This window comes from Bos grunniens, chromosome 1 (assembly GCF_055505025.1).
Source record: "Bos grunniens cultivar Pamir isolate PY7600 chromosome 1, Bosgru_T2T1.0, whole genome shotgun sequence".
In the NCBI taxonomy this organism is placed as follows: domain Eukaryota; kingdom Metazoa; phylum Chordata; class Mammalia; order Artiodactyla; family Bovidae; genus Bos; species Bos grunniens.
The window spans coordinates 97,548,507-97,561,707 of record NC_141165.1 but is presented as its reverse complement, the minus strand read 5'-3'; the positions used below and the strand labels follow the sequence as shown (position 1 = coordinate 97,561,707).

General features: G+C 34.2%; 1 protein-coding gene and 1 long non-coding RNA gene across 24 annotated transcripts in view; one reads left to right on the top strand and one right to left on the bottom strand.

Annotated features, from left to right (window-relative positions):
* Positions 1-13,201, bottom strand: part of ZBTB20 (zinc finger and BTB domain containing 20) — an 847,908-nt gene that overhangs the window by 811,480 nt on the left and 23,227 nt on the right. The gene's annotated exons all lie outside the window — the stretch shown is intronic.
* LOC147379970 (uncharacterized) lies at positions 2,454-11,156 on the top strand. Its single transcript, XR_015165333.1, has 2 exons — positions 2,454-2,801; positions 10,275-11,156. It is a non-coding gene; the product is annotated as an uncharacterized LOC147379970 (long non-coding RNA).

Sequence of the window (13,201 nt, the reverse complement as noted above, 5' to 3'; positions counted from 1 at the left end):
AAAACTCAAACTCCATATTGTTCTCATCTAAAAAGTTGCTACTATTAGTAAGGATGCATTCTTATAATAAAAGTTACCACTATTGCAGAGAGTCAGGAACTGTACTTAGTGCTACATAACTAAGTAGTACTACATAACTAAGTAGTACTACATAACTGCACTTAATGCTACATAACTCATTTAACCCTCCCCACAGCATTATAAGAAAGGAACTATTAATGTTTTCATTTATAGATAAGGAAACTGAGCCCAAAGTCTTGTAGCAAATAAGTGGTAGAAGTTAGGTCTAAACTCAATCCAAATGGAATTTGAAGGAATAAAGGGAGTGGCTTGACAAAACTCCTCCAAAATTTTCTAGAATAATAAACTGGCCAGATTAGGAAGAAATTTGGGGAGAAAAAATAATGATAAGAAACAAGTCTGAGAACAGCTATATTCCCCAGATAATTTCAACATTTATTTTAAACAGATTTGAGAAAAAGTACACATATCTCAAAATAAAATTTAAAGAAAGGATATGAAGAAAAGCAGGGTATAAATAAATAGCTTTCAAACAGGATGAAAGAAACACCAGGAACCAGTTTGATTAAAGAGTTGGAAACATTAATAACAATCTGTCCAGTAATATTGAAGCCAGTTATTAATAATAGAGTCAGCATGATAAGAGCCTGCTAACTCCTCTGAGGCAACAGGCCACAGGGATAATTCAAAATAGGTAGAAACAGAATCTCTTATTTTTAAGAAAGCTCATTTAACCCTTATAAGTTACAGGTTTACAATCATAACCTTTGAAACATATAAGGTTATATCAAGTTTTTGGAAAAGAATCTACATAAAATCTCAATCGTCTTCATTTCTATTAACAACAAATACAGGAAAACCTCATTAATCAGAGTACATACAATCAGAATGTATAATGTGTCAGATACATTTACAGGATTCTTGTGAAATAGAAATTTTGAAATGAATTACATTATACTTTAATAATTATATTGGTTGTTTCAAAATTATCAGATTATCAAAACATATTCTACTTTATGTTGAATAGCTATAAATTTAGGCTTATTCTTAAATTAAATGTGGTATCCTCCTCTATTTCAAACTGGTGACATTTTACCACTTAAAATGTAACAAATGGACCTTCCACAACACAAATAATACACCCAACATCATCTATGTAGAATATGAACATAAAATAAGTGTCTCACCAGGAAATAGCTTTTATTAGTAATCAATAATCAAGAATACTGCCCATAATTAAAACTGCATTAATTATGAAAAGGGTTATGAAAGCAATAAATCATCATTGTGGATTTCATTTTAGAAATTTAATGATCTGCGACTTCAATACACACTACTTATGAAGTCATACCCCAAAATTTGATACTGAAATAAACTGAAAAGCACTTTAAGCTAATATTTTAATAAAATTCATGTGGTTTTGTATAAAACAAACTTAACTATACTCCCTCCACCAATAAATGCATTTAATTCAATATGCCATTCAATAATTAATGCTATAGCAGTTTAATTGAATGTTTACAATATACTCAAAAATAAAATATTATAAAATATTTGTTATAAAATAAAATGTTCAATATTAAAAAAAATTCTGAAGTTTCCCCAGTGCTACATTTAACTGAAAGTGAAAGTCGCTCAGTCATGTCCCATTCTTTGCAACCCCATGAAGTATATACAGTCCATGGAATTCCTGGTACTGGAGTGGGTAGCCTTTCCCTTCTCCAGGGCATCTTCCCAACCCAGGGATCAAAACCAAGTCTCCTGCATTGCAGGCATATCTTTACCAGCTAAGCCAGGAGGGAAGCCCAAGAATACTGGAGGGGATAGCCTATCCTTTCTCCAGGGGATCTTCCTGACCCAGGAATGGAACGGGAGTCTCCTGCAGTGTAGGTGGATTCTTTACCAACTGAGCTATCAAGGAAACCCCTATTATTTTTAAAGTTAAATTAATGAGTGTATAGAAATAAATAATAAATCAGAGCAGTTTTTAGTCAGTGGTGGGTGATACCTAAAATATTTATAGCTGGAAAGGCGTGGGCATAGACCAGTAAGAAACATTACTGTAACTACTAATCAAAACAGATACTGGCTATAAATAAACGACTTATTGCCAGTGTGTACCTCCTGAAAAACAACCCGAGCTTTAGATAACAAACCAGAATCTGTTTTCGAAAACAAGTTATAAAATTTGGAGGATTATGTGGTTTTACTACTGAGCTACTACCCCTGTACCCTAGATCAATAGATTCTCCAATTTTAAAAAATATACATCCTATCAGTAAAAATATTTTGAACCTTAGGTAGATCATTTGTCTGTTGGTTCTCAACTCCATTCCCACCTCTTCCATGCTCTCTTATGTGGCTGAACCTGAAAACTACATTTCCTAGATTGCTTTGCTGGCATGAGTAGCACTGGCAGAAGATCAAAGGGAATTTTTTTCCCTTCTGTTTTTGAAACCAGCAGTTGCTGCAATGGTGTTTCAGCAGCCTCTGCAGCAGAGATCTTGTAGCACAGATCTTGGGATCTGGCTCTCAGGACTGCTGGCTGCAGCAATAGGACCACAGCTGCAGAACAGCAGCAGCCATCACAGGTGACTGAAGCTCTACCAGCCTTGGCAAGTTCAACAGCACTGGAGGAACTGTGGACCCCTGGGCTCCTGCCCTGTCAGTAGGAGTGTGGTTACCTGGCTTCCCGGGAAGCAGTGGCCATGGCGATTCTAGCGTTCACAACCTCAGCGGTGCTCCAGCTTCCTCAGCAGCTCAGTGCTCATGAACTCTAGGTAACCAAACTTTCCATTGCTTTCTACAGGTGTTAGTGTTAATCTCTCAGTCGTGTCTGATTCTTTGTGACTCCATGGACCATAGCCTGCCAGGCTTCTCTCTCTGTCCATGGGATTTTCCAGGTAAGAATACTGGAGTGGGTTGCCATTTCCTTCTCCAGGGGATCTTTCTAACCCAGGGATAGAATCTGGGTCTCCCACATTGCAGGCAGATTCTTTACAGTCCGAGCCACCGGGGAAGGCCTACTTCCTACAGGTGCTCATTGCTAAATAACACCGCCACCTTCTTTTCTTTCCTCCAGACTTTCCAACACTTTTGCAACCAATTCCTTGGATTAAAATCCCTCTGTTCTGAGTCATGTTTGTTTTTCTGCCTGGGCACTGATTAAATATAAGCCCATACTCCAATATATACAATTATTTATAAATTATAGACTTGTACTACAATTTGTATTTTATATATATATATAATAAACATTATATATATGTTTGTATTATAGAACATATGGAGTAATTGGTGTTTTAAAGAATGAGATAAACAAGAAATAAATAGTTTTTAAAGTAAACTTTAATGTTTTATTCATCAACAATTTTCAAACATTCTTGTTGTCACTAAAAAAACCAAAATTTTTAGAGTATAATAAGACTAAATATTTGTCACTCTTGGTATTTCAGCTTCGTTTTACCCTTTATGAAACAGTCCTTTGAAAATCTGGTACTATGTCCAGGTTATTGTTATATTTAGCTGTAATGGTTGTCATGGAGGGGGAAAAGCCTCACAAAATAGTAGGTCCAAGTGAAAGAAGAGCATCATTAGCTGTGCTTATTAAATCACAATACTCAATTTTCAATCCCAACCACCAATTGCGTAAAAGATTTTGCTGAAATTTGGCTAGTAAATTTCCATCTTCCCATGTGTCCACCAGTCATTCTTAAAAACTAAGAGGTATGTGTAGCACCTTCATTTTTTTTAACCAAAAAAAACTGTTAATCTGTTTAAAGATTTCATTTGGAAGATTTTATAACAAGTTATAAAATTCTGTTTCAAATTTTAAAAAATATTCAGGTACAGTTTTGTGCAGTTTTAAAATTATACAGAAACTAGAGTTTTACAATTACATTGACTTTGGCAACAGTCACACAACTCGAAAATAACAACAAACATTCAATATGAAAATGTCTGCTCCATACTACAGATCTTTCAAAAAGCAGTTATCTTCTCATTCACTGTAAGTATGATTATTTTTTAAAAAAAGATCAAGTATGTTTCTTTTTCCAAAAATATATGTTAAGAGAGCACCTATTATCACAGAAAAGGTCAGCAAAATTAGAATTCTTATTCTGTAAAAGAAAAATGCATAACTGCAACAACTTTCCTATCACTTCTCAATGATCTCCCACTGAAGAACCAGTAAACCTCAAGTGGTGCAAATAATATTACAGCCACTCTCCCATCTTACTACCAAGTATTGTAAAGACTCCACTTCTATATTTGATTCTGTTTTTTATTATATTTTAAAGATTTTATTTTTAAAAAGACACATCAATGACACCCTACAGCACTTGTGCATCCTTTCATTTTAATTGATTTGCTAAAATAGCTCGCTTATATGTGACAAGTAGATGAATTTCATGTGTGGAAGTTGCTCGGTAATCTTATCCAGAAATCTTTTCCCATTCCAACCACACCGACCACTCCAACACTACAAAACTATGTTAACATAGTTTTTTCAGAATGCATTTTTTAATTAGAGGGTATTTTGATGCTTGGCAAGTACCTTTTCCAGTAATCCTTTCAGTGATTCATAAATCATAGTTCTTAGTATTACTGAAATTGAGCTTATCAAATATCATTGGTTGAAATGATAGAAATAGTGATATTTCCATGTACCTATACAGTGAACCTTTCATACTATATAATTTATTCAGATACTTATTTATTCAAATCTTCAATGTTTTCTATGCATCTTCTAATACCATTTGCTCACAAATAAATGTGATATTGCTTGCTGTCATATTTTTCATGCATTATTTCAGTCATTTTTCTCAAGGCATGCCATATACTCAGGGTGAGGTTCATCCCTTAATGATAGTGAATGTTAAATCCAAATTTCAAATAGATCTCTTGATCATTATTTTTGGTTATGCTTTGTCGCTCAGTCATGTCAGATTTTTTGCAACACCATGGACTGTAGCCTCCCAGGGTCCTCTGTCCATGGGGATTCTCCAGGCAAGAATACTGGGGTGGGTTGCCATGCCCTCATCCAGAGGATCTTCCCAACCCAGGGATGGAATCCAGATCTCCTGCGTTGCAGGTGGACTCTTGATACTGTCTGAGGCACCAGGGAAGCCCAAGCATACTGGACTGGGTAGCCTATTCCTTCTCCAGGGATCTTCCTGACCCAGGAATCGAACTGGGGTCTCCCGCATTGCAGGCAGATTCTTTAGTAGCTGAGCTACCAGGGATGCCCCATTTTTTGATGACTTAGTGTCATATATGATTAAATCATCATTTAAAAAAATTTTGTAATATAGCCGACAAAAGATTCATACAATGCATTAGAGATATTCTTGTTGAAATGTGCTTATTAGTATTTATCTTTATTCTGGTATCTTTTCCCAGAGTTGGTTTGTTTTGTGAGAGTTTATCTATTTAACACTGGACAATGTAATCCAAGACCCATCACAAGGCACAGATAAAATTCAATACCACCAAATCTTAAAGCAAATCAATGCCCACCCCCACCTCAGAATGCTTTAAATAACTTACAATATGTGTAAATGATACTTTGACAGTGTCAGCAACAATCTACATATTAGTAAACTTTAATTTCTTAGATTTTTAAAAAATAAAAATATATATAAATTTTCAGTAATGTGTTATGGAAAAACCTGAGTGAACTTTTTGGTCAACCCAATGTTTCCAACAAAGCAAGTTACACTATGAAAAGCTGACTTGGAAGTTAAGCTTTCTTAACCCATGTGTGTAACCCACATCACTTTGATTACTCAAACTATTAATACATGGAACTCGCCTTTTCTCAGACCCTCTCCAGAGAATAAGAAATGTTTAAATATTGGTTTCCATCAGGATATTTTGTGCATAAAGTAGGCAATTCTCATCAATGAATTTGAAATCATGATGGCCTAGATATTATATAATATCAATTTAAATGTATTAAATATATTATGTAAATATATTATGAAATATATTAAATAACATTTACTTCACCAAAATTAAGAATTTTTATTTCTTTATAAAATACTCATTTGTTAAATGCATTATAAACCATTAATGTTCTTTGTGATGCTTCAGATAAGTGATCTGAGATAACCTAGCTGGTGATATATAATATTTAGTTACTTAATTATACCTGAAATTTCACAAAGTTTTCTGTTCAACTCACAGTGCTGATTAAAAAAAGGCAAATCATTTTGAAATATTTAGAGAAAGTAAAAGGAGGAATAATAACTATAAAGCATCATTGTATCTTAACCAGAATTTGAAAGATTAGCTTTTCACCTTATTCTCAATTATTCATGGATGATACATTTCATCTCTAGGTGTGCAGGAAGTAGAGCGCTTTAGCAGGAAAAAAAAACATGGGCTTTAAAGTCAAATAAACCTGAATTTGCATCGTGTCCACATTTACTAGTTGTGAAAACCAAGTGTCTCATTTTCCATGATTTTATTTCCTCATTAGGAAAAATGGGGCACATGTAGTCAATGAAAATAGATACAAAGTGTTTGACGCATAGTAAAAATTCATTAAATGATAATATATTTTCTCCTTTTATTCCTAAACCAGATGTCCTCATTTTTTTGTGTATTATGAATCTCTTCAAACTAGTAATGATTCACATCCACAATTTATATTTTGCCTGTCATATAAGAGCTTAAAAACTTTCTTCACATAATTACTAAATTTAACCCTCCCTGCCACACTACGAAGTAATTGGACATTATCCTAATTTTTCACAGAAATAAACTGAGCTCCAGAGAGAGTAAATAATTTGCACAAGATCTCGCAAGAAGTTAAAAAATTGAACTCTCACCTACCATTCTATAAAGTCTGCTTCCCCAGCCTCTAAAAAAAAAAATCCTAGCTAGAACTAACAAAGAGAATGTTTTATACTAAGAAAATGATATATCTAATGATAATAAACATTATTAAACTATTTACATAGGCCCAAACTGAAGTACATATGAATACAAAGGGCATATTCACATTACTATTACTACTGGTTCTAGGATCTGAGAATTTGGTTGGTGAAGCCAAATATTTTTGTAATACATTCCTAGAAAATGGCTTTTTATTAAAAAAAAAAAACAATTAACAAAGATATACTCATATAAAAACTTGTAATTGCTAGTATGGTCATTTAAGGTGGAGCTTGATTTCCAAATAAAATTTAGAGTGTAATTTTATACTCTTCAGTAAACCCTAAGTTTTCTATTTATTTCTTCCCAAATGATATTATAAGATAAATAACTTTTGGAGATCTATGTACAGTAAGCTGATTATAGTCATGTACAGCATGCTGATTATAATACTGTATTGTATACTTGCAATTTGCTAAGAGAGTAAATCTTAAGTGTTCTCACCACAAAGGAAAAGAAAAACTATGTGAGGTGATAGATGTGTTAATTAACTAGATTATGGTAATCATTTCACAATGTATAGGTTTATTAAAATATCACATTGTATATCTTTAAAAAAATCATTCTGTACAAGCTAAATATATTCAATTTTTATCAACATACCTGAATAAAGCTTGGAAAAAGTTTTTAAATAAAAAGTGTACATAATCTTTAAAAAAGCAGTTGTCTGTGAGCACTGGAAGCATACACTTTGTTTTTCTGCATTTTCAATACTTTCTATACAGCACAGTTTTTACAGTTATAAAATATATTAATAAAATAATTACTTTTCATAAAAAATAATACTGGAAAATAGGTATGTCTAAAGTATTAGGTGGTCTATTAAAACAAGGTCACCATTTCATTGAACCAATTCTGAAAGAATAACTGATTAAGAACTTAAATAACCACAAGACTCTCTCAGGATCACATTTAAAAAGTCATTTCTTTGAGCCCTTAGTTTCTTTTGTATCTGTTTCTTAATAATTAGGAGAAAATAAAGAATAAAAGTTAAAGGTGTATGGGTTCTAAATTCAGACTGCTTAAATTCAAATCTTAGCCCTACTACTTCAGACAATTCCTTTAATAACATTAACTCTTTTGTCTTCATCTTTAAAATGGGAAAATAAAGTATGTACACTACAGGGGCTTTTGTGCTAATATAGTAATCCAAGCATTGGTAACAACTAGCATTTCTGATATGAGAAACATAAGGTCCACTGTCCCACAACTAGAAAATCAGAACCAAGATTTAAATCCAGTAGACTATTTCTGGAGTGTGCGTGCATGGGTGCTAAGTCACTTCAGTCAAGTCTGACACTTTGGGACTCTGTAGACCATAGCCTGCCAGGCTCCCCTCTCCATGGGATTCTCCCAGGAAAGAATACTAGAGTGGGTTTCCATGCCCTCCTCTAGGGGATCTTCCCAACCCAGAAATCTAATCGGTGTCTCTTATGTCTTCTGCCTTAGAAGGCAGGTTCCACTAGCACCATCTTGAGTATAAACCTTCAAATGCTAAACCCTCAATAAGCTCAGACACATATGAAATGTTTAATAAATCTTAGTTTGTGGTTTTGTGCTTATTTCTAGTTTGCCTAAATGTCAGCCTCTAATGTAGGTTGAGTGAGTGAGTGATAGTATCTCAGTTGTGTCTGACTCTTGGCGGCCCCATGGACTGTAGCCTGCCAGGCTCCTCTGTCCATGGATTTCTCCAGGCAAGGATACTGGAGTGGGCTACCATTTACTTCTCCAGGCTAATGTAGTTTAAAACCTTACTAAAAAGTTTACTATTCTGTGAGTAGTGTTGATAACGGGGAAGTCTATGCATGTACGAGGGAGGAGTACATGGGGAATCTCTGTACTTTCCTTTCAATTTTATCGCAAACCTAAAACTGCTCTGGGATTCCTACATGGCCAGTGGTAGAGAATCCACCTCTCAAGGCGGGAAACATAGGAGATGCAGGTTAGATCCCTGGATAGGGAAGAGCCCCTGCAGGAGGAAATGGCAACCCACTCTAGTATTTTTGCCTGGAAAATTCCATGAACAGAGGAACCTGGCAGGCTATAGTCCAAGTGGTTGGTCACAAAGATTCGGACATGACTGAGCAACTGAGCCTAGTAAAACTTTTCTAAAAATATAGTCTTTAAATGTAATGTGGTATCCTGGATGGGATTCTGGAAGAGAAAAAGACATTAGGTAAAAACCAATGAAATCTGAATAAACCATGTACTTTAGTTAATAACAAATTAACACTGGTTCATTAATTGTGGCAAATGTACCACAGTAATATAAAATATTAAGGAAAACTGGGTGTGGGATACATGAGAACTTTGCATACTATGTTCTCAATTTTTCCAAAAATCTAAAACTATTATAAAAATAATATCCATTTGAAAAAAATTCAACAAAAAAAGTCAAGAGTTGTTGTTCTGGGAATGCAAACCTAAAAATTAAGATTTGAGGGGGATGATAGTGTCAGGATGCATTTAGGTCAGACGGGGGCAAAATACAGAGTATCCTAGTACCTTAACCCAGAAAAGCCATTTTTAAAAGATATATAGCTTTGAATGGTTAAAAATTCTCAAATGGGAAATTGAAGAAGATTTAAGATTAGAAACTTATAAGGAGTAAATTAAATGTCCAGAGTCATAAAGCCAGTCTGTGGGAAAGCATGACTCCTAATCCAGTGCTCTTTCTACTCTGACACTCTGACACAATAGAACTTGCTTGCCTTAAGGCAGTAACTTAGTACACTGAAGGGAAAAAAAAAAGAACAGAAAATGAAAGGAAAAAGTACTGATAACAAAATGGAAAATCTGTGAGTCAGACTCAACTATTTTATCTATAATGGCAAAGAATAGGCACAATTTAAAAACAGCTTTAACTAGAAAATAAAGAGACTAGAGATTTAAAAGTAGACGAAACTTCAAAATTAATGGGAAGTGATGACAGGCTTCTCTGTCTGTAGTTTCAGACCTGAGCTTTTGCCTTTAACATAGTAATACAAAGTAACTTTAAAGCCTGGACTGAACACATTAAATAACATAAAATTATAATCTGTCAAGATAAGGTCAATTTTACAGTCTGTGCCCTGAAATTCCCTGAATTCATGTCTTCTTAAAAGTAGGCAACAAACCCATCAGTTGGTTGAGTTTATTTAATTTTTATTATTCTGACTGCATTTAAAAACTTTTTCATTGTAAAAAATTTGAATCACACAAAAATAGTATATAACGAATGAATTCTCTTTTACCCATTATATACTTCAAATAATACACATTTTACCTATCATATTTTACCTATTGCTTGCATCTTCTTTTTTTTTTTGTAGTGACTGAACTAATTTAGGATGAGGAACAGAACCATCTTTGAGGAAAGGAAGAAGAAAGGATGGAAGCAATATTTTCAGTCTGCTATTCATTGAGACTCGAACCAGAAAGATTCCAGACTGTAAGGCAAATAAACACAAGAGGCAAGGATGATAACAGTGAAAATATGTTAGTAGGATAGCTTAGCTATGTTATTTGACAATCAATGAAATTATTGTCTATGAGAAAGGAGGGTATTTTAAAGAATTCGTTTCCAACTTTTTAGTTTGACACAAAGAAGTAAGGCAAGAAAGATTATAAAGCTTCATTGAGATTTTAGTTTCTAAAGATGGGCTTATCTTTGAGGAACATAAAGATTAATTTCATCATGTTTGAATTCACATATCTAATAAGCATCTATAGAGATAAGTCTGTATGTACTATTTGCAAAATTTCAGTGTCACCAAGCTGCTTTTGAACTGTGGTGTTGGAGATGACTCTTGAGAGTCCCTTGGACTGCAAGGAGATCCAACCAGTCCATCCTAAAGGAGATCAGTCCTAGGTGTTCACTGGAAGGACTGATGTTGAAGCTGAAACTCCAATACTTTGGCCACCTGATGTGAAGAGCTGACTCATTGGAAAAGACCCTGATGCTGGGAAAGATTGAAGGCAGGAGGAGAAGGGGATGACAGAGGATGAGATGGTTGGATGGCATCACCAACTCGATGGACATGGGTTTGGGTGGACTCCAGGAGTTGGTGATGGACAGGGAGGCCTGGCGTGCTGCGGTTCATGGGGTCGCAGATAGTCGGACACAACTGAGCGACTGAACTGAACTGAACTGAAGTCTCAGTTTATTGTGAAAGCTCAAAGTTTTTATAATAAAACATTTTATTTCCCATTAAGTCTCTTTCTGTGGTTGAGAAAGTTTTCCTATTTTTAGATTTTGAAATTTTAAATTAGAATATAAAGTGACTTTGGCAAGTTCAGTGATATTTTTTGTAATCTTAATAAAGGTTTCTAGACATTGGAGAATAAAAATCTCACCTAAGTTTCCTGTCTAACTATTGAAGGTCGAGACCATTAGAAGCTGGGTATGCAGCAAATATAAGCGTATCTAAAACATCTTCATTGAAAAGATTATGTGAACAATGTCATGCTTAACTGTCTCAGTTTTCATCATGAAACAAAAGGCAAAAATTAGCAGGTAGAGATTGGAGATGATGGGGAAAGAGGAGTTAAAATGAAGTAACTAGCAAGGCACAGCCTAAGTTTTAAAGCACAAATCTAAATATCAAATAAACATTCTTTTTCTCAAATTTACATCCTTCTGATTGACTTTAAATTACAAATCCAATGAACAGAGACGCATTCTTTCCTCTATATTAATTACCAAAATGTTAGCATGTAGCTGTCTCTTGCTCTCCATTCTCTCTTAAATTTAGAAAAATTTCCTTAAACATATTCCTTCCTATGTTGCATGTAAATTAAGTTAAATTAGATGTATGTACAATCCTATATCTCTGGGGATATCCTTGGTTCTCTGAGTGATTTTAATTCACTCAAAAGGTATCACAATTCTGTAATGCCTTTATATGCCCTGCTGTTCCATAATGTCTAAGTGCCTGGTTTTTCAATAAACAGTTGTCTATAAAGATCATTCACACATTGATCCTACTCTTTGCTCTTTCTGATCACACATTCCTACAATTGCTGCACAGTCTGAGTAATATATTTCTATACCTTGTAAGTATCTCAGTGCCCATCCCCTGCTTGCAATCAACTTTTCACTAGCCTACATTCACAAAGCTAGACCACTTTCCAACTACAACTTCTAAATTCTGTCTTCTTTACACACTGATTTCCAATATTGAACACCCACTCTTGAGGCAAAACTATATCAATTAAAAGGTCAGGGCCAAGCAATTTATCCTAAAATTCCAATCACTGTGGAAAACATACCTGATTTTCCATAAAGTTCTAACTCTTGTTTCCTGGTCACAGGCTAGTTCTGTGTGCTGTGCAGAACTCTATACCTCTCCCTACTGCAGCCACTCCAGGTCAGTGAGGAGTCTTTCTTCTACTTTCTTTAAATCCATATCCCCTTAAGATATCCGGTCAGCATACAGCAGAAAAATTAGGAGTCTCATATATCAGCTCTCTTTCACAATCTCTTAATATTTTTGTGGGCACTTATTTTCATTCCATTCCACAGAAAACTCTTTTTCCTTAACATCGATGTATCACGTAATTTAACAAATACTAATACCAAGAAAAGCATATTAATAGTTGAATATATTTTAATATGTGACTTATTAGTAAAACATTATTTACCTATCTGATTGTATATTTGTATTTTAAAAATCTAAGTAGACACAGAATAGAAAACAAAAGAAGCATTCAAGAAAACAAAGGTTTAAGAATGGAGGCAGATTAAATTGTCAAAAGCGAGTCTTTACTAGAAACAGTAAGCAGAATACTTGTCAGTCCTGACAAATATGCCACTATACAAGCTCTGGACATCTGAGGAGGGAAAAGGCAAATGAATGAGGGAGGTTCCACTAGCCAAAGCTAAATATGACCTGAGGTCTGATGCCACGTCACATACACAATCAACCTATCACTCAAAACCAGTAACTATACATCCAATCTTCCATTTCTAGACAATTTTACATACTTTCTCAAGCTTATATATAAGCTTGCAAAAAATATATATATATATCTTATATATACACACACGTATATATACATATATATACACACACCCACATATATATGCATATATCTTTTATTATCTTTCAAGATGACTTTGATGTTAATGTTTAACTGATTCTCCTAAATAAAAATAGTTGGTGCTAAGGCAAAACAAAAGGCTGAGGTATTTAATCATCATAAAATTAATTCTGTTGAAGGACAGCTCAATGAAGTTTTCACACGGAAACACTCCTTA